The 19,302-nt window shown below is 43.7% G+C and overlaps 6 non-coding genes across 6 annotated transcripts; all 6 read left to right on the plus strand.

Annotated features, from left to right (window-relative positions):
* Positions 1-4,509: 4,509 nt before the first annotated feature.
* LOC141078664 (U2 spliceosomal RNA) lies at positions 4,510-4,703 on the plus strand. Its single transcript, XR_012228048.1, has one exon. It is a non-coding gene; the product is annotated as a U2 spliceosomal RNA (small nuclear RNA).
* A 6,853-nt stretch (positions 4,704-11,556) lies between these two features.
* Positions 11,557-11,748, plus strand: LOC141078656 (U2 spliceosomal RNA). The gene has a single exon (XR_012228041.1). It is a non-coding gene; the product is annotated as a U2 spliceosomal RNA (small nuclear RNA).
* Positions 11,749-13,331: 1,583 nt separating this feature from the next.
* LOC141078704 (U2 spliceosomal RNA) lies at positions 13,332-13,522 on the plus strand. Its single transcript, XR_012228084.1, has one exon. It is a non-coding gene; the product is annotated as a U2 spliceosomal RNA (small nuclear RNA).
* A 1,577-nt stretch (positions 13,523-15,099) lies between these two features.
* On the plus strand, positions 15,100-15,290 carry LOC141078705 (U2 spliceosomal RNA). Its single transcript, XR_012228085.1, has one exon. It is a non-coding gene; the product is annotated as a U2 spliceosomal RNA (small nuclear RNA).
* Positions 15,291-16,867: 1,577 nt separating this feature from the next.
* LOC141078706 (U2 spliceosomal RNA) lies at positions 16,868-17,058 on the plus strand. The gene has a single exon (XR_012228086.1). It is a non-coding gene; the product is annotated as a U2 spliceosomal RNA (small nuclear RNA).
* A 1,577-nt stretch (positions 17,059-18,635) lies between these two features.
* On the plus strand, positions 18,636-18,826 carry LOC141078707 (U2 spliceosomal RNA). Its single transcript, XR_012228087.1, has one exon. It is a non-coding gene; the product is annotated as a U2 spliceosomal RNA (small nuclear RNA).
* Positions 18,827-19,302: the final 476 nt, after the last annotated feature.

A 19,302-nucleotide genomic window follows, 5' to 3' on the forward strand; every position in this document is an offset into this window, starting at 1 on the left:
TGTCATACCAAGGGCAACCCCTATACTGCAGGAAGTGTTTTGAGTTCGGGCACTTGCAGAGTATGTGCTCTAAAGATCTTGTTTGCCGCAATTGTAAACAGGAGGGTCATGTGGCGGCTAGGTGCCCAATGCCACGTGAGTGTGACGGATGTGGCAGTGCAGAGCATCTGTATAAGGACTGTCCATATGGTAGGCCAAGGAGGCCAACTAGGGAGGAGGAGGAAAGGAAAAAGCGTGAGGAGGAGAGGAGGAGGGAGGAGGAAAAGAAGAGAGAGGAGGAGGTTAAGCGGGAGAAGGAGAGGAAGGAAGGCGAGACTGCTGCGCTGCAAAGCGCTGTGATGACTCCACTCTCTGCTACTGAGAGACGGAGGGAGAAGCGGCAGGAGGATAAAAAGCGTCAGGAGGAAAAGGAGGACAAAGAATTTTGGAAGGCCGCAAGGCGAGAGGAGCGTTTAATGCAAAAAAGAATGGGGGGTAAGGAAGGGGTCTCCAAATCGTCGTCAGAGTGTCTGATGGATTTTGACATCGCTGAGGCAGAGGAGGAGGCTGAGGATTTGATTCCTGATTCTGATCCAAGGAAGATTGGTGCCTTCTCCTCGGAAGAGGACTCAGGAGGAGGGTTAAAGTGTCACAGGGAGGGTGGTGGGGAAATCAGTGACATTGAGGTTATGGAAGAAGGAGTGCCCCAGAGGAAGGCTGGGCAGAAGAAGGCACGTTTGGAGGAGTATATGGAGGCCAGCGGCTCTGAGAGCTGCTCGGCGCAGATGGTGGAGGAGGACACTGGCGGTACTGGTTAAGTACGTTTTACTTTTCCAGTGACCATTGTGTTTTTTCTTTTTCTGTGAATATTTAGTATTGCTTTAAGCAATGGCTAGCTGTTTTTTTGTTTGTTTTATGTAATGTGTGTAATGTTATATCTGTACTTTGTTTTTCTGTATAAGGTTTTTTCTTGCTTATCTGTCCTTTTTGGATAAGTGATTTTTTTTATGTTTCTTGGTTGGCGTTTATTATGGGTTTTGTAATCCTGTCACAAAATGTGAGGGTTTTCAAAAATAAGTTGCGGCGTGCGGCCATCTTTGATTTTTTTGCAGCACAAAATGCAGACATTTATTGTTTGCAGGAGTGTGGGATTGTGGATGGTGTGAATGGGAGTGAATGGCCTCATGGTGCGTCTGTGTGGTCGGGGAGTGCATGTAATAAAAATGACGGTGTTGGTTTTTTGGTGAAGGGGCGTAATGTGAGTTTGTGTGACTATATGGTGATTGAGGTAGGAAGATGTGTATTAGCAAACTTTGAGTTTAAGAATATTCGTTTTTGTGTTATTAATGTGTATGCTCCTGTGGAAAAGCAGGAACGCAAAGCTTTATTTGAAAAAATTAAGTTTTTTATTCCAGGAAGAGTGCCTGTTGTGATTGTGGGTGATATGAATTGTGATGTGGGAAGTGTGAATGTGGATGTGTCAGGGAAAGTGTTAATGGATATGGTGAGTGATTTTGGTTTGAGGGATATGCAACATGAGTGTAAAATATCCCCATTGTTAAATACGTTTTTTTCTGAGAGTGGGAGGGTAGCGTCCAGACTGGATTATTGTTTTGTTTCAAAAAACCTGATTCCAGGTAGTTACACACAGGAGAGGGTGCTTTTCTCCGATCATGTGTGTATGAAGTGTGGAGTGGACTTGCATACTAATGAGGTGGCTGGGAAAGGTGTGTGGAAGCTGAATGTGAGCTTGCTGGAGGGGGTGGAGGTGAGAGAGGAGTATGAGAGGCATTATAAGCAGTGGTGTGAGTGCAGGGGTGAATTCAGTACTGTGTGTGAATGGTGGGATTGGGTTAAATGGAAAACCAAGGCGTTTTTTAAAAAACTTGGTTACAAGTGTGCAGCTGCTAAGAGGAAAAGATTTGCTGGTTTGAATGCAAGATTGGGTGTGTTATATAAGTTAAGAGAGGCAGGGATGGATGTGAGTGAAGATTTGTTGAGAGTGAGAAAAGAAGTGAATGAGTTTTTGTTAGAGAGAGGGAGGAGTATTGTGTATAGGGCCAAAATAGAGAACTTGGAGAAGGATGAGAAGTGTTCTCGGTTTTTTTTCAAGAAAGTTTTTGGAAAAAGACAGAGCATGAGTGTTTTGAATGGAGTGGATGGAAATGAAGTGAGTGGTGCAGACTTGTGTGAGGAAGTGGCAAAATTTTATGATGACTTGTACTCAGTGAAATGGAGGGATGAAGGTTTGGAGAGTGATGTGCTGAGTGTTTTGGAAAATAGTTTGAATGAGATAGAAAGGGAGAGTTTGATGGGTGATGTGACGTGTGAAGAAATATGGAAGGTGGTGTGTAGTATGGCGCTGAATAAAACGCCGGGGGAGGATGGGCTCCCAGTGGAATTTTATCGTGGGATGTGGGATGTGATTGGGAAGGATTTTGTGGATGTATGTAAGTATATGTGGGCAAATGCAGAGGTGGCGAATGGCATGCGTGCAGGAGTGGTCGTGTTGCTACCAAAAAAAGGTGATCTGAAAAACCTAAAAAATTGGAGGCCAATCACTTTGCTTAATTGTGATTATAAGATCTATGCGAAGCTTTTGGCCAGCAGGATGCGTGATGTGGTTGGGAGTGTGGTGGGTGAGGAGCAGTGTTGTGCGGTGCCTGGAAGACGGATACATGAGGGTGTGTGCATGCTGAGAGATTGTTTGTGGGACTGCATGAGCCGTAAGAAAGGGGTGTATGTGTTGAGTTTGGATTTTGAAAAGGCGTATGATAGGTTAGCGCATGGATTTCTTTTTAGAGTGTTAGTGAAGATGGGTTTTCCAGCTGAGTTTGTTGAGAGAGTGAGAAGCTTGTATAAAAATATTTATAGTTGTGTTTTGTTGAATGGGAATGTGGGGAGGAGAGTGAATGTGTTTTCTGGTGTACGGCAGGGGTGTCCATTGTCCCCTGTCGTGTTCATTTGCGCGATTGAGCCGCTGTTGTGTATGTTAAGGAAAGATAAGGTGATTAGGGGGGTGCAAGTGCCGGGGGGTGGGGGGAGGGAATGGAAGGTGAGTGGCTACATGGACGATGTGTGTGTATTGTGTGATTCAGAGTGTTCGGTGCGGCGTGTGAAGTTGTTGGTATCCTTTTTTTGTGGAGCATCTGCTTTTAAAGTGAATTGGGAGAAGAGTGAGTGTAAAAATTTTGGGGGGAGGATTTTGAGCAATGATGTTGGGGTGAATGTGGTGAGTGGACCAATAAAAGTGCTTGGTGTGAAATTCTCTGAGAAGTTGGATGGAGAGGAAAGCTGGGTGGATGTGAGAGAAAGAGTGGAGTGTAAGTTAAATTTTTGGAGAATGAGAGATCTTACGTTTTTTGGTAAAATTTTAGTTATTAAGAGTGTTGTGTTACCAATTTTTTTGTATGTTGCGGTGGTTTTTCCACCAGGGTATATGTGTGTTAGAAGATTAAATAGGATTTTGTTTGTGTTTTTTTGGGGGTCAAGTATGGAGCGTGCAAGGAGAGAGATTGTGATGAAGAGAATGGATAAGGGGGGGCTGGGTTTCCCCAATTTGAATGTATTTTTTGGTGTGAATATTATGGTGTTTGTATTGGGTCTGATTAGGATGGATGGGAAGTATGCATGTATGTGCAGGTATTTGTTTGGAAGTTTTTTGTTTCGTTTGAAGTGGCGGGAGAGGGATTTAAGGTGCCCAGTGGCTTTTGAGGTGCCTGTGTGGTATGTGTGGGTTTACAAATTTTTGGTGACGTATGAGCTGTGTGATGTGGATGTGAGGTTGCTAGAGAAAAAGAAATCTGTATATAGGATGATTGAGTGTAGAGAGGTGGAATGTGGTATCAATATGGTGAGAGGACGTGATGTGCAGAAAGTATGGAAGAAGGTACGTACAAATGGAATGACAAATAGACAGAGTGAGATTGTGTGGCAGTCATTGCATGGGGTGTTACCGGTGAGAGAGTTCCAGAGAAATAGGGGTTTGGTGAGAAGTGAGGTTTGTCCAAGGAGTGGATGTGGTGGGAGAGAGAGTGTGGTGCATTTGTTTTGGAATTGTCAGTATGCTAGAAATGTGATTGCAGGTATTGGCCCGTTGTGTAAAGAGTTGTGTGATGTGAGTTTTTTGAGTTTTGAGCTTTTCATGTTTGGTTTGGGTTTGTGTGGGGAGAAGGAGAGAGTGTTGTGGTTGATGCTTGCATGTATAAAAGAGGTGTTGTGGGATGTGCGGAATGTGTATGTGTTTAAGAGGAAGGAGATTGAGGTTAAAAATTGCTTAAAAATTGTTTTGGGAAAAATGTATTTTTGTTTTGTGTGTGATAAGAGGAAGAGGGGGGAGGAGGACGCAGAAGGAATTTGGAAAGTCAAAAAGTGGAAACATCTTGTTAATGTGTCTTGAGTTTTTGTTTTATGGTTGTAAATAAAGTTTGTTTTTCCAATGATGATGGGAACAGCTGCTGCACGAAGTAAGTGGAGAAATGCTGTTGGGGAGTCGAGTTCTTCATAGTTTGGGTTTCCTGACTGTGGAACTTCCCATCTGAGGGAAAAAAAAAAAAAAAAAAAAAAAAAAATCTGTTCTTATCAGTTTAATATCTGATACGTCCCCTATCTGGGGACCATATATTAAATGGATTTTTAGAACAGGGAGATGGAAAAAGAGCTTGCTCACTTCACTCCACGTATCAGCCCAGTATGGCAGTTTCTCTGGGAATGGTGCACTCACTCTCTTAAGCGGTTTCCAAAGACAGATTGAATTGAAATCGGGATAAGCAAGTAGTGTTTTCAAAGCATGATTTGAATGCTTTTTTCCAATGTCGCCGCTCTGCAATTAGTTTTTCTTGGTCCAAGTTGCACATTTCCAATTCCTTAGCCTTGATTTAACTTGACCAACTCTTCTACTACTACTACTACTACTACTACTACTACTCTTATTCACCGCTATATGGGAGGCATTGCACTGTATTCAATGTGTCCGTAAAATAACGATCTATCTTGGCCTTTGCTGTTTGGTAGGTATAGGTGTGACAAGCTGCAGTAATGTGTTTGGCTTTGGATAGCTACATTTCTGCACACCCACCTGCTACAAGGCCTGCAGCCCCTTCGCCTCAGAACTTCCCCAGTCTTAATTCAAGCATTCAATTCCTACCACATCCCTCATGCAATGATATGTCGCTTCATTTTTGAAACATTGTCCCCCTCTTGTGGCCTTCCAACTTTGAAATTTACTGTTCAATTTTGAATTAATTCATATATGAATAAAATGGAAAAGCAACGATTTATCTGGCGAGTTATTTGAATGTTCTGCCTACGTCCACCTGTCTGACAGACGGACGGTATTCTAGTGGCTTGTAGCAGCAGCAGCAGCAGCTAGGTGCGCTGCTTGCCTGCAGTAAATAGGATGTGTCCATCCATGGAACACTGTGATAGGAATCATGCCATTCATAGCACACAATGCTTGGATGTGTTCGACCACGTCTCACAATGGGACCACGTGTCACAATGGGCAGCCCACAGTCTGTAGCAGCTGCGCAGTAGTATTCAGCTTCAGTCTGCTGAGTGAGCCTGAGCAGACAGGTGGGCCATGCTCGCCTCCTGGTTACAATATCTGGCACCAGGAGAGTTAGGCCACGTTCACACGCTGCGGATTCCGCTGCGGATTAATCCGCACGGATTTAGCAAAAACCGCAGATAATCCGCAGGTCCAAAGACCTGCGGATTATCTGCGGTTTTGCCTGCGGTTTGGTCCTGCGGATTCACTATCTCCACAATGGTGGAGATAGGAACCCGCAGCGTTTTCCACAGAAAGAATTGACATGCAATTCTTTCTGCGGATTCAAAACCGCAGCAAATCCGCGCGTTTTTTTCCGCAGCGTCGGCACAGCGTTTTTTTTTACCCATTCAAATGAATGGTACTGTACACCGCAGCTAAAACTGCTGCGTGTCTGTAGCGGCCAATCCGCAGCGTGTGCACACAGCCTTAAAGCAAGACCTTTCATTTAGGGAGGGTAGTAGAGGGGGCGGTGTAGGAGCAGTGCTCCTCTGGCCTCTTTCCTAGTACTGAAGCGCGTTTGACCGTGAGGGGAGGGTGGCCTAACAAAAAAGGGGTTGGCCTATGCAAATTAAAAGCGCGTGGAGTGGAATCCTGGGGGAAAAAAAAAAAAAAAAAATCAGCCGCCTGCGCTTTTGTTATGCGCCCAGACTTGGTTTGAATGTCTTCCTCAGGGTGGTGTCTGTGTCATTCTCCACAATGGGTGCCTGTCTTAAGCCCTGTGGCCTTGCAAGCGGCAAACCATTTCTGGTTATCGCTTCTCGGCCTTTTGGCTAAGATCAAGTGCTTTATTGCAGGAGATCTTGGTCGAAGGGCACTCGGGTACCCCTCTCCTTGGCCTGGCGGGATCGTCCACTTCGGTGGGCTTCACCCGCCTGTTGCTATTGGGGGGAGGGCTTAGTCCCAGGGTAACGAGTTGCGATCCCCCAGCTCCCAGTTGGTTTTTGTCTACAAAACACTGGGAGCGCAGATTGCAAACGCTTGCAATTTGCAAACCCTGTTGCGTACCATGGAGGTTGACCCCAACCTCGTGCCTCCTTATGCGAGGCTAAAAAATACCATTAGGGTCCACTTTAATGCAGGTGGCTCAGACACCAGGAATTTGGGATATGTAGTCCAGGACGTGCTCGGAACCCTCCTCCACGTCCAGAGGAAAGAGATTTTATCCATACAGGACTATCCCCGACGAGGGGATTATGATATAACATTCACGGAAGAAGGTATTTTTAGAGATGTATTGGCGAGAGTTAGACGTGTGGAGGATAGTCCTGTTCTGAAAGGAATACAAATTGTAGAGCACGTCCTGGATGAGGTAAAGCTGGTAATTGTTAAAGTTTTTTCACCATTTGTATCTGCCCCAGAAATTATGTCCTTTTTAGCAGTATACTTTAAGAGCGTAAAATGTATTGGCAAAATACTTAATGAATTCAATATATGGACATCGAAATGGAAATTCTTGGTAACATGCATCAGAGATCCAAATATTCCAGGTGGTGTGCGGCTCCCCCCAGCCCGTTTTAAAATTGGACAAACAAATGGGGATTTTTTCTTTTCTGGGATGCCGGTATACTGCAGAAATTGTGGACGCTACGGCCATTCAAAAGAGAATTGTCTTGTCTCCTGTAGGAACTGTGCTAGCGAAAACCATGAGACGAAGGAATGCCCAAAGGAAAAAAAATGTAGTTTCTGCCAGACTCCAGGTCATTTTTATTTTTCTTGCCCCCACAGGTTTCGGGAAGACGAGCAGAAGGAGAAGTCCAAGACATCCTGGCAAAAACCAAAAGATCAGACCACCCCTCAGGAGGAGGAACAACAACCTGGAGCCTCTGGAGGGACGAAGGGCGCAACACAGAGTGACAACTCTCCAGAGTCTATGACAGGTAACCCACCAGTTTCCAAATCTTGGCTGCAGGAGCAGCGGCAGTCCAAGAGGATGGCTGAGAAAGAACAGAGGGGTATGGTTGCTAAGACCAAGAGGGACAGGCCAAAGGTCGACACCGAGGCACATACCCAGCCTGGGTCTCCTAAGGCAGAGGGCGCGGAGTGGACAGTGGTGGTTTCGCAGAAAAAGAAAAAAAAGGGTGAGTCTGAGGAGGTGGCAGGTGGGGACCGGATGGACACATCTCCGGAAGGGGGTGTGGACACTGGGCCCCCAGAGGTCTTGGTCCCTGCTGTAACGGCGGTTGGGGGCCGGGATCTTGCTGCCTCTGAAGACTCAGAGGCTCTGCCTTGTGCGCAACCTCCCCCTATAAGACGACCTTCTAAAGGTCAAACAGGGGCGGCGGAGCCCCTTGGAGACCCACCTGATGAGGATTTAAATGGCCAGCCAATGGAGACCCAGCAGGTTCTGCCAGTACCCTCCCCGAGCTATGTGGCTGTAGCGTCGGGTCTTTCTAAAAGTGGTAATCTTTCCTCCTCCTCGGATACACTGCTGACGGTATCATCGGATGAAGAGGGAGGCGAAAGCCCAGTGGTCTGATCAGGTTTGTTGGATAGGTAACTCCGTTGCTCTAAAAAATTTAAACAAACTTCCTATACTTTTAATGATGGCTGAACTCAAGGGCATTTCCTTCAATGTGAGAGGCATAAAATCTAAAACAAGGAGAATTGCTCTTTTTAATTTTCTTACATGTTTTACTGCATCTGTTTTATTTTTGCAGGAATGCAATATCCCACATGAAATTTCATACAAAAAATATAAGGATGAGTGGAAGTGTGGGCCATCTGTCTGGTCCGGATCTAATGCTACGGGATCAGCAGGGGTCGCCATACTTTTTAAAGGGAACGTTTTAATAGATTTTATTCAAGAAATTTTACCAGGTCGTATTTTATTAGTTAAGGCTTTTATTAATGGTATTAAATGGCAGTTTTTAAATTTTTATGGCTCTCCAGAAAAAAATGAAAGAGCCGAAATGCTTGATCTTTTACCATTATTTATTAATAACTCTGAACCTTTTATCTTAGCAGGCGATTTTAATTGTATTTTTAAAGGTGAAAACCGGCGTTCCAGCTCTGTCAGCAGGAACTACGATAAAACCTCAGGTATGCTGCATGATATAGTGACAGATGCTAAGCTAATTGATATATATAAAGAGTGTAATAGAGGCAGCCCGGAGGAAGCCGGTTTCACCTGGAGCAATTCTAATTGTAGCTCTAGAATTGATTTTATCTTCGGTTCAGATAAAACAATACCTGCAAAATGTGAAGTTTTAACTAATTTATTTTCAGACCATAAACTTTTATCTTTTAGCATAAAAGTAAATGAAAACAAAAAATGTGGTAAGAAAAGCTGGAAAATGAACGTGTCCCTTTTAACTGACCCGCAGATTTTATCAGATTTTACCGAGTTTTATAGAAAATGTAAAAAAGAAAGAAGTCCAAATATTTCTATAAGTGTATGGTGGGACAGAATGAAAGTTAAAATAAGGAATTTTTTTATTAAAAAGAGTCTTTTTAAAGCCAAAGAAAAATATGAAGAATATAGAATTTTAAATACCCGCTTACAAATGTTATTTAAACTTAGAGATAATGGGATAGATGTGCAACATGATATTTCAACCTTAAAAGAAGAGATTTCAAAATGGCTAGAACAAAAAGGGAAAGAGATAATTTTCCGTTCTAGAATACAGCACATAGAAGAAAATGAAAAATGTTCTAGATATTTTTTTAGGAAAAATAAAAAAGAAAAAGTAATAATTGACTATATAGATGGAGAAAATAATATAAAACAGATGTTGGGGAAAGTTGAGGTTTTTTTTACTACTCTTTTCAATGAAAAAATTATAGATGAAAAACTAATGGAAGACTCCCTGCAAGAAATAACAGCTGTTTTAGATCCCTCATCACAAGAATTTTTATTACACCCATTAACAGAACAAGAGATTTTAAAAACCATAAAAAGTTTTAAAAAAGGCAAAGTCCCCGGTTCTGATGGTATCCCAATTGAATTTTATGTATGTTTTTATGATATTTTAAAAGATGATTTGTTTTATTTGTTTACTGAAGTTTTTACCAGTAAGGTTTTATTAAATTCTTGGAAGAAAGGTGAAGTCTCCCTTTTGTATAAAAAAGGCGATAAATCAAAATTAGAAAACTGGAGACCGATAACACTCCTAAATTGTGATTATAAAATAATGGCTAAAATCTGTGCAAATCGTCTAAAAGGAGTCATCAGCAATATTATACATTCTAATCAAGTGTGTGGGGTGCCGGGGCGTAGTATATGGGATAATCTGAATTTAGTGAAAGACTGTATTGAGGATGTGAAAGATCGAAAGGGGAAAATGGCGATTTTATCTATCGACTTTGAAAAAGCATTTGATCGTGTCTCACATTTTTATCTTTTTAAAGTTTTAGAAAAAATGGGCATACCGGAAGGTTTTTTATTTTCTCTTAAAGCATTTTACAAAGATTGTACAAGTAAGATTTTAGTTAATGGTTTTAAGACACAAGATATACCCTTAAAGTCTGGGGTAAAGCAGGGATGCCCCCTGTCCCCCCTACTTTTTATTTGTGCGCTGGAACCGATGTTATGTGCATTACGCCGAAATAACCAGATATGTGGAATACCTTTGCCTGGAAGCGGTGGTTTGGAGGCTAAGGTCGTAGGTTACATGGATGATGTAGCAGTTTTATGTCGTGATGCTCCATCCCTGACGAAAGCCCTTCATCAAGTGCAAGCTTTCTGCTCAGCCTCTGGTTTTAAAATTAATTTTAACAAATGTAATATTTTAAGTGTTGGGGGGATGGTTTTACATGATGTACCCGTTGACATAACTGAATCCATTACCATTTTAGGTGTATTATTCACGGAAAAAAATGATGGATATAATAGTTGGGAAGCAATTACTCAGAAAATAAATACGAAAATATGTATGTGGAACATGAGAAAACTTACGATGGAGGGTAAAGTATTGATTTTAAAAATGGTGATTTTACCACTGTTACTGTATCTCAGTATGGTTTTCCCCCCACCGGTTAATGTTTTGAAAAAGATAACTAAAACTTGTTTTACTTTCTTTTGGAACTCAAAAATGGAGAAGCTGAAAAGAGAAATTGTGATGAAAGCAAAACCGAAAGGTGGTAAAGATTTCCCAGATTTTAATAGGTTTCTTTTAATCCATTTTTTCGTTTACTGTTTTAATGCCTTTTTTAAGACCCACTATTGGTCCTTTTTTATGCGTTTTAATACTGGTTTTTTTATGAGGAATCTTGGATGGTATAAAGTTAATTTATCTGCTCCCTATGCTTTTAACTTGCCAGCGCATTATATGATTTTAAGGAAAATAGTGTCGGATTTTAATTTAGGGAATAAGAAAATAGAGGAATTAAAAGACAGTAAAAAACTAATTAAAGAGATACGAAAAAATGAGGAAATATGCAATATTGAAAGATATGATGATGAAGAATCTACATCTATCTGGAAAATGATTAATGGTTTTAATCTTTTTAATGTACAGAGAGATCTGGCTTGGAGTTGCGCGCACAGCTGTCTTCCTTGCCGGGCATTCCAATACAGAAGAGGATTTGTGAGGTCTGCCATCTGCCCAAGAGTCGGATGCCAGGATGAGGAAACAGTGGAACATCTATTGTGGTCATGTAAATTTGCTAAAGACCTCTGGAGAAGACTGCTCCCCCTGCTGGAAAGAGTGGCAGACCTCAAGGACTTTAATTATAAAACGGTGCTATATGGACTTATGGAATGCCCCACCATGGACCAGCAAATAATGGCTTGGAAGACAGTCAACTGCGCCAAGTCAGCTCTCTGGAAAGCACGAAATATTGCTGTTTTTAATCAAGATGCTTTTTCAGTGGACAATGTTTTAGAACTTTGCTTATGTGATATGTACACCTACTATTTAATGGACAAAAAACAAAATGTACATGTATCCAAAAAATGGCTTGTCGACCAATGGAACCTGATAATTTGATGTGATCTCCCCTTTGAATTGTATAAGTTTCATTGATTTATTTTGAATTATATTTGTTTTAATCTTTGTAATCTGTTAAAATTTTAAATAAACGGTTTTATCCCTATGTTGGGGATAGCCAAATTAAAAAAAAAAAAATCTGTTCTTATCAGTTTAATATCTGATACGTCCCCTATCTGGGGACCATATATTAAATGGATTTTTAGAACAGGGAGATGGAAAAAGAGCTTGCTCACTTCACTCCACGTATCAGCCCAGTATGGCAGTTTCTCTGGGAATGGTGCACTCACTCTCTTAAGCGGTTTCCAAAGACAGATTGAATTGAAATCGGGATAAGCAAGTAGTGTTTTCAAAGCATGATTTGAATGCTTTTTTCCAATGTCGCCGCTCTGCAATTAGTTTTTCTTGGTCCAAGTTGCACATTTCCAATTCCTTAGCCTTGATTTAACTTGACCAACTCTTCTACTACTACTACTACTACTACTACTACTACTACTACTCTTATTCACCGCTATATGGGAGGCATTGCACTGTATTCAATGTGTCCGTAAAATAACGATCTATCTTGGCCTTTGCTGTTTGGTAGGTATAGGTGTGACAAGCTGCAGTAATGTGTTTGGCTTTGGATAGCTACATTTCTGCACACCCACCTGCTACAAGGCCTGCAGCCCCTTCGCCTCAGAACTTCCCCAGTCTTAATTCAAGCATTCAATTCCTACCACATCCCTCATGCAATGATATGTCGCTTCATTTTTGAAACATTGTCCCCCTCTTGTGGCCTTCCAACTTTGAAATTTACTGTTCAATTTTGAATTAATTCATATATGAATAAAATGGAAAAGCAACGATTTATCTGGCGAGTTATTTGAATGTTCTGCCTACGTCCACCTGTCTGACAGACGGACGGTATTCTAGTGGCTTGTAGCAGCAGCAGCAGCAGCTAGGTGCGCTGCTTGCCTGCAGTAAATAGGATGTGTCCATCCATGGAACACTGTGATAGGAATCATGCCATTCATAGCACACAATGCTTGGATGTGTTCGACCACGTCTCACAATGGGACCACGTGTCACAATGGGCAGCCCACAGTCTGTAGCAGCTGCGCAGTAGTATTCAGCTTCAGTCTGCTGAGTGAGCCTGAGCAGACAGGTGGGCCATGCTCGCCTCCTGGTTACAATATCTGGCACCAGGAGAGTTAGGCCACGTTCACACGCTGCGGATTCCGCTGCGGATTAATCCGCACGGATTTAGCAAAAACCGCAGATAATCCGCAGGTCCAAAGACCTGCGGATTATCTGCGGTTTTGCCTGCGGTTTGGTCCTGCGGATTCACTATCTCCACAATGGTGGAGATAGGAACCCGCAGCGTTTTCCACAGAAAGAATTGACATGCAATTCTTTCTGCGGATTCAAAACCGCAGCAAATCCGCGCGGTTTTTTCCGCAGCGTCGGCACAGCGTTTTTTTTTACCCATTCAAATGAATGGTACTGTACACCGCAGCTAAAACTGCTGCGTGTCTGTAGCGGCCAATCCGCAGCGTGTGCACACAGCCTTAAAGCAAGACCTTTCATTTAGGGAGGGTAGTAGAGGGGGCGGTGTAGGAGCAGTGCTCCTCTGGCCTCTTTCCTAGTACTGAAGCGCGTTTGACCGTGAGGGGAGGGTGGCCTAACAAAAAAGGGGTTGGCCTATGCAAATTAAAAGCGCGTGGAGTGGAATCCTGGGGGAAAAAAAAAAAAAAAAAATCAGCCGCCTGCGCTTTTGTTATGCGCCCAGACTTGGTTTGAATGTCTTCCTCAGGGTGGTGTCTGTGTCATTCTCCACAATGGGTGCCTGTCTTAAGCCCTGTGGCCTTGCAAGCGGCAAACCATTTCTGGTTATCGCTTCTCGGCCTTTTGGCTAAGATCAAGTGTAGTATCTGTTCTTATCAGTTTAATATCTGATACGTCCCCTATCTGGGGACCATATATTAAATGGATTTTTAGAACAGGGAGATGGAAAAAGAGCTTGCTCACTTCACTCCACGTATCAGCCCAGTATGGCAGTTTCTCTGGGAATGGTGCACTCACTCTCTTAAGCGGTTTCCAAAGACAGATTGAATTGAAATCGGGATAAGCAAGTAGTGTTTTCAAAGCATGATTTGAATGCTTTTTTCCAATGTCGCCGCTCTGCAATTAGTTTTTCTTGGTCCAAGTTGCACATTTCCAATTCCTTAGCCTTGATTTAACTTGACCAACTCTTCTACTACTACTACTACTACTACTACTACTACTCTTATTCACCGCTATATGGGAGGCATTGCACTGTATTCAATGTGTCCGTAAAATAACGATCTATCTTGGCCTTTGCTGTTTGGTAGGTATAGGTGTGACAAGCTGCAGTAATGTGTTTGGCTTTGGATAGCTACATTTCTGCACACCCACCTGCTACAAGGCCTGCAGCCCCTTCGCCTCAGAACTTCCCCAGTCTTAATTCAAGCATTCAATTCCTACCACATCCCTCATGCAATGATATGTCGCTTCATTTTTGAAACATTGTCCCCCTCTTGTGGCCTTCCAACTTTGAAATTTACTGTTCAATTTTGAATTAATTCATATATGAATAAAATGGAAAAGCAACGATTTATCTGGCGAGTTATTTGAATGTTCTGCCTACGTCCACCTGTCTGACAGACGGACGGTATTCTAGTGGCTTGTAGCAGCAGCAGCAGCAGCTAGGTGCGCTGCTTGCCTGCAGTAAATAGGATGTGTCCATCCATGGAACACTGTGATAGGAATCATGCCATTCATAGCACACAATGCTTGGATGTGTTCGACCACGTCTCACAATGGGACCACGTGTCACAATGGGCAGCCCACAGTCTGTAGCAGCTGCGCAGTAGTATTCAGCTTCAGTCTGCTGAGTGAGCCTGAGCAGACAGGTGGGCCATGCTCGCCTCCTGGTTACAATATCTGGCACCAGGAGAGTTAGGCCACGTTCACACGCTGCGGATTCCGCTGCGGATTAATCCGCACGGATTTAGCAAAAACCGCAGATAATCCGCAGGTCCAAAGACCTGCGGATTATCTGCGGTTTTGCCTGCGGTTTGGTCCTGCGGATTCACTATCTCCACAATGGTGGAGATAGGAACCCGCAGCGTTTTCCACAGAAAGAATTGACATGCAATTCTTTCTGCGGATTCAAAACCGCAGCAAATCCGCGCGGTTTTTTCCGCAGCGTCGGCACAGCGTTTTTTTTTACCCATTCAAATGAATGGTACTGTACACCGCAGCTAAAACTGCTGCGTGTCTGTAGCGGCCAATCCGCAGCGTGTGCACACAGCCTTAAAGCAAGACCTTTCATTTAGGGAGGGTAGTAGAGGGGGCGGTGTAGGAGCAGTGCTCCTCTGGCCTCTTTCCTAGTACTGAAGCGCGTTTGACCGTGAGGGGAGGGTGGCCTAACAAAAAAGGGGTTGGCCTATGCAAATTAAAAGCGCGTGGAGTGGAATCCTGGGGGAAAAAAAAAAAAAAAAAATCAGCCGCCTGCGCTTTTGTTATGCGCCCAGACTTGGTTTGAATGTCTTCCTCAGGGTGGTGTCTGTGTCATTCTCCACAATGGGTGCCTGTCTTAAGCCCTGTGGCCTTGCAAGCGGCAAACCATTTCTGGTTATCGCTTCTCGGCCTTTTGGCTAAGATCAAGTGTAGTATCTGTTCTTATCAGTTTAATATCTGATACGTCCCCTATCTGGGGACCATATATTAAATGGATTTTTAGAACAGGGAGATGGAAAAAGAGCTTGCTCACTTCACTCCACGTATCAGCCCAGTATGGCAGTTTCTCTGGGAATGGTGCACTCACTCTCTTAAGCGGTTTCCAAAGACAGATTGAATTGAAATCGGGATAAGCAAGTAGTGTTTTCAAAGCATGATTTGAATGCTTTTTTCCAATGTCGCCGCTCTGCAATTAGTTTTTCTTGGTCCAAGTTGCACATTTCCAATTCCTTAGCCTTGATTTAACTTGACCAACTCTTCTACTACTACTACTACTACTACTACTACTACTCTTATTCACCGCTATATGGGAGGCATTGCACTGTATTCAATGTGTCCGTAAAATAACGATCTATCTTGGCCTTTGCTGTTTGGTAGGTATAGGTGTGACAAGCTGCAGTAATGTGTTTGGCTTTGGATAGCTACATTTCTGCACACCCACCTGCTACAAGGCCTGCAGCCCCTTCGCCTCAGAACTTCCCCAGTCTTAATTCAAGCATTCAATTCCTACCACATCCCTCATGCAATGATATGTCGCTTCATTTTTGAAACATTGTCCCCCTCTTGTGGCCTTCCAACTTTGAAATTTACTGTTCAATTTTGAATTAATTCATATATGAATAAAATGGAAAAGCAACGATTTATCTGGCGAGTTATTTGAATGTTCTGCCTACGTCCACCTGTCTGACAGACGGACGGTATTCTAGTGGCTTGTAGCAGCAGCAGCAGCAGCTAGGTGCGCTGCTTGCCTGCAGTAAATAGGATGTGTCCATCCATGGAACACTGTGATAGGAATCATGCCATTCATAGCACACAATGCTTGGATGTGTTCGACCACGTCTCACAATGGGACCACGTGTCACAATGGGCAGCCCACAGTCTGTAGCAGCTGCGCAGTAGTATTCAGCTTCAGTCTGCTGAGTGAGCCTGAGCAGACAGGTGGGCCATGCTCGCCTCCTGGTTACAATATCTGGCACCAGGAGAGTTAGGCCACGTTCACACGCTGCGGATTCCGCTGCGGATTAATCCGCACGGATTTAGCAAAAACCGCAGATAATCCGCAGGTCCAAAGACCTGCGGATTATCTGCGGTTTTGCCTGCGGTTTGGTCCTGCGGATTCACTATCTCCACAATGGTGGAGATAGGAACCCGCAGCGTTTTCCACAGAAAGAATTGACATGCAATTCTTTCTGCGGATTCAAAACCGCAGCAAATCCGCGCGGTTTTTTCCGCAGCGTCGGCACAGCGTTTTTTTTTACCCATTCAAATGAATGGTACTGTACACCGCAGCTAAAACTGCTGCGTGTCTGTAGCGGCCAATCCGCAGCGTGTGCACACAGCCTTAAAGCAAGACCTTTCATTTAGGGAGGGTAGTAGAGGGGGCGGTGTAGGAGCAGTGCTCCTCTGGCCTCTTTCCTAGTACTGAAGCGCGTTTGACCGTGAGGGGAGGGTGGCCTAACAAAAAAGGGGTTGGCCTATGCAAATTAAAAGCGCGTGGAGTGGAATCCTGGGGGAAAAAAAAAAAAAAAAAATCAGCCGCCTGCGCTTTTGTTATGCGCCCAGACTTGGTTTGAATGTCTTCCTCAGGGTGGTGTCTGTGTCATTCTCCACAATGGGTGCCTGTCTTAAGCCCTGTGGCCTTGCAAGCGGCAAACCATTTCTGGTTATCGCTTCTCGGCCTTTTGGCTAAGATCAAGTGTAGTATCTGTTCTTATCAGTTTAATATCTGATACGTCCCCTATCTGGGGACCATATATTAAATGGATTTTTAGAACAGGGAGATGGAAAAAGAGCTTGCTCACTTCACTCCACGTATCAGCCCAGTATGGCAGTTTCTCTGGGAATGGTGCACTCACTCTCTTAAGCGGTTTCCAAAGACAGATTGAATTGAAATCGGGATAAGCAAGTAGTGTTTTCAAAGCATGATTTGAATGCTTTTTTCCAATGTCGCCGCTCTGCAATTAGTTTTTCTTGGTCCAAGTTGCACATTTCCAATTCCTTAGCCTTGATTTAACTTGACCAACTCTTCTACTACTACTACTACTACTACTACTACTACTCTTATTCACCGCTATATGGGAGGCATTGCACTGTATTCAATGTGTCCGTAAAATAACGATCTATCTTGGCCTTTGCTGTTTGGTAGGTATAGGTGTGACAAGCTGCAGTAATGTGTTTGGCTTTGGATAGCTACATTTCTGCACACCCACCTGCTACAAGGCCTGCAGCCCCTTCGCCTCAGAACTTCCCCAGTCTTAATTCAAGCATTCAATTCCTACCACATCCCTCATGCAATGATATGTCGCTTCATTTTTGAAACATTGTCCCCCTCTTGTGGCCTTCCAACTTTGAAATTTACTGTTCAATTTTGAATTAATTCATATATGAATAAAATGGAAAAGCAACGATTTATCTGGCGAGTTATTTGAATGTTCTGCCTACGTCCACCTGTCTGACAGACGGACGGTATTCTAGTGGCTTGTAGCAGCAGCAGCAGCAGCTAGGTGCGCTGCTTGCCTGCAGTAAATAGGATGTGTCCATCCATGGAACACTGTGATAGGAATCATGCCATTCATAGCACACAATGCTTGGATGTGTTCGACCACGTCTCACAATGGGACCACGTGTCACAATGGGCAGCCCACAGTCTGTAGCAGCTGCGCAGTAGTATTCAGCTTCAGTCTGCTGAGTGAGCCTGAGCAGACAGGTGGGCCATGCTCGCCTCCTGGTTACAATATCTGGCACCAGGAGAGTTAGGCCACGTTCACACGCTGCGGATTCCGCTGCGGATTAATCCGCACGGATTTAGCAAAAACCGCAGATAATCCGCAGGTCCAAAGACCTGCGGATTATCTGCGGTTTTGCCTGCGGTTTGGTCCTGCGGATTCACTATCTCCACAATGGTGGAGATAGGAACCCGCAGCGTTTTCCACAGAAAGAATTGACATGCAATTCTTTCTGCGGATTCAAAACCGCAGCAAATCCGCGCGGTTTTTTCCGCAGCGTCGGCACAGCGTTTTTTTTTACCCATTCAAATGAATGGTACTGTACACCGCAGCTAAAACTGCTGCGTGTCTGTAGCGGCCAATCCGCAGCGTGTGCACACAGCCTTAAAGCAAGACCTTTCATTTAGGGAGGGTAGTAGAGGGGGCGGTGTAGGAGCAGTGCTCCTCTGGCCTCTTTCCTAGTACTGAAGCGCGTTTGACCGTGAGGGGAGGGTGGCCTAACAAAAAAGGGGTTGGCCTATGCAAATTAAAAGCGCGTGGAGTGGAATCCTGGGGGAAAAAAAAAAAAAAAAAATCAGCCGCCTGCGCTTTTGTTATGCGCCCAGACTTGGTTTGAATGTCTTCCTCAGGGTGGTGTCTGTGTCATTCTCCACAATGGGTGCCTGTCTTAAGCCCTGTGGCCTTGCAAGCGGCAAACCATTTCTGGTTATCGCTTCTCGGCCTTTTGGCTAAGATCAAGTGTAGTATCTGTTCTTATCAGTTTAATATCTGATACGTCCCCTATCTGGGGACCATATATTAAATGGATTTTTAGAACAGGGAGATGGAAAAAGAGCTTGCTCACTTCACTCCACGTATCAGCCCAGTATGGCAGTTTCTCTGGGAATGGTGCACTCACTCTCTTAAGCGGTTTCCAAAGACAGATTGAATTGAAATCGGGATAAGCAAGTAGTGTTTTCAAAGCATGATTTGAATGCTTTTTTCCAATGTCGCCGCTCTGCAATTAGTTTTTCTTGGTCCAAGTTGCACATTTCCAATTCCTTAGCCTTGATTTAACTTGACCAACTCTTCTACTACTACTACTACTACTCTTATTCACCGCTATATGGGAGGCATTGCACTGTATTCAATGTGTCCGTAAAATAACGATCTATCTTGGCCTTTGCTGTTTGGTAGGTATAGGTGTGACAAGCTGCAGTAATGTGTTTGGCTTTGGATAGCTACATTTCTGCACACCCACCTGCTACAAGGCCTGCAGCCCCTTCGCCTCAGAACTTCCCCAGTCTTAATTCAAGCATTCAATTCCTACCACATCCCTCATGCAATGATATGTCGCTTCATTTTTGAAACATTGTCCCCCTCTTGTGGCCTTCCA

This window comes from Dendrobates tinctorius, unplaced genomic scaffold, assembly GCF_039654945.1.
Source record: "Dendrobates tinctorius isolate UK_male_01 unplaced genomic scaffold, ASM3965494v1 ptg000584l, whole genome shotgun sequence".
Classification (NCBI taxonomy): Eukaryota; Metazoa; Chordata; class Amphibia; order Anura; family Dendrobatidae; genus Dendrobates; species Dendrobates tinctorius.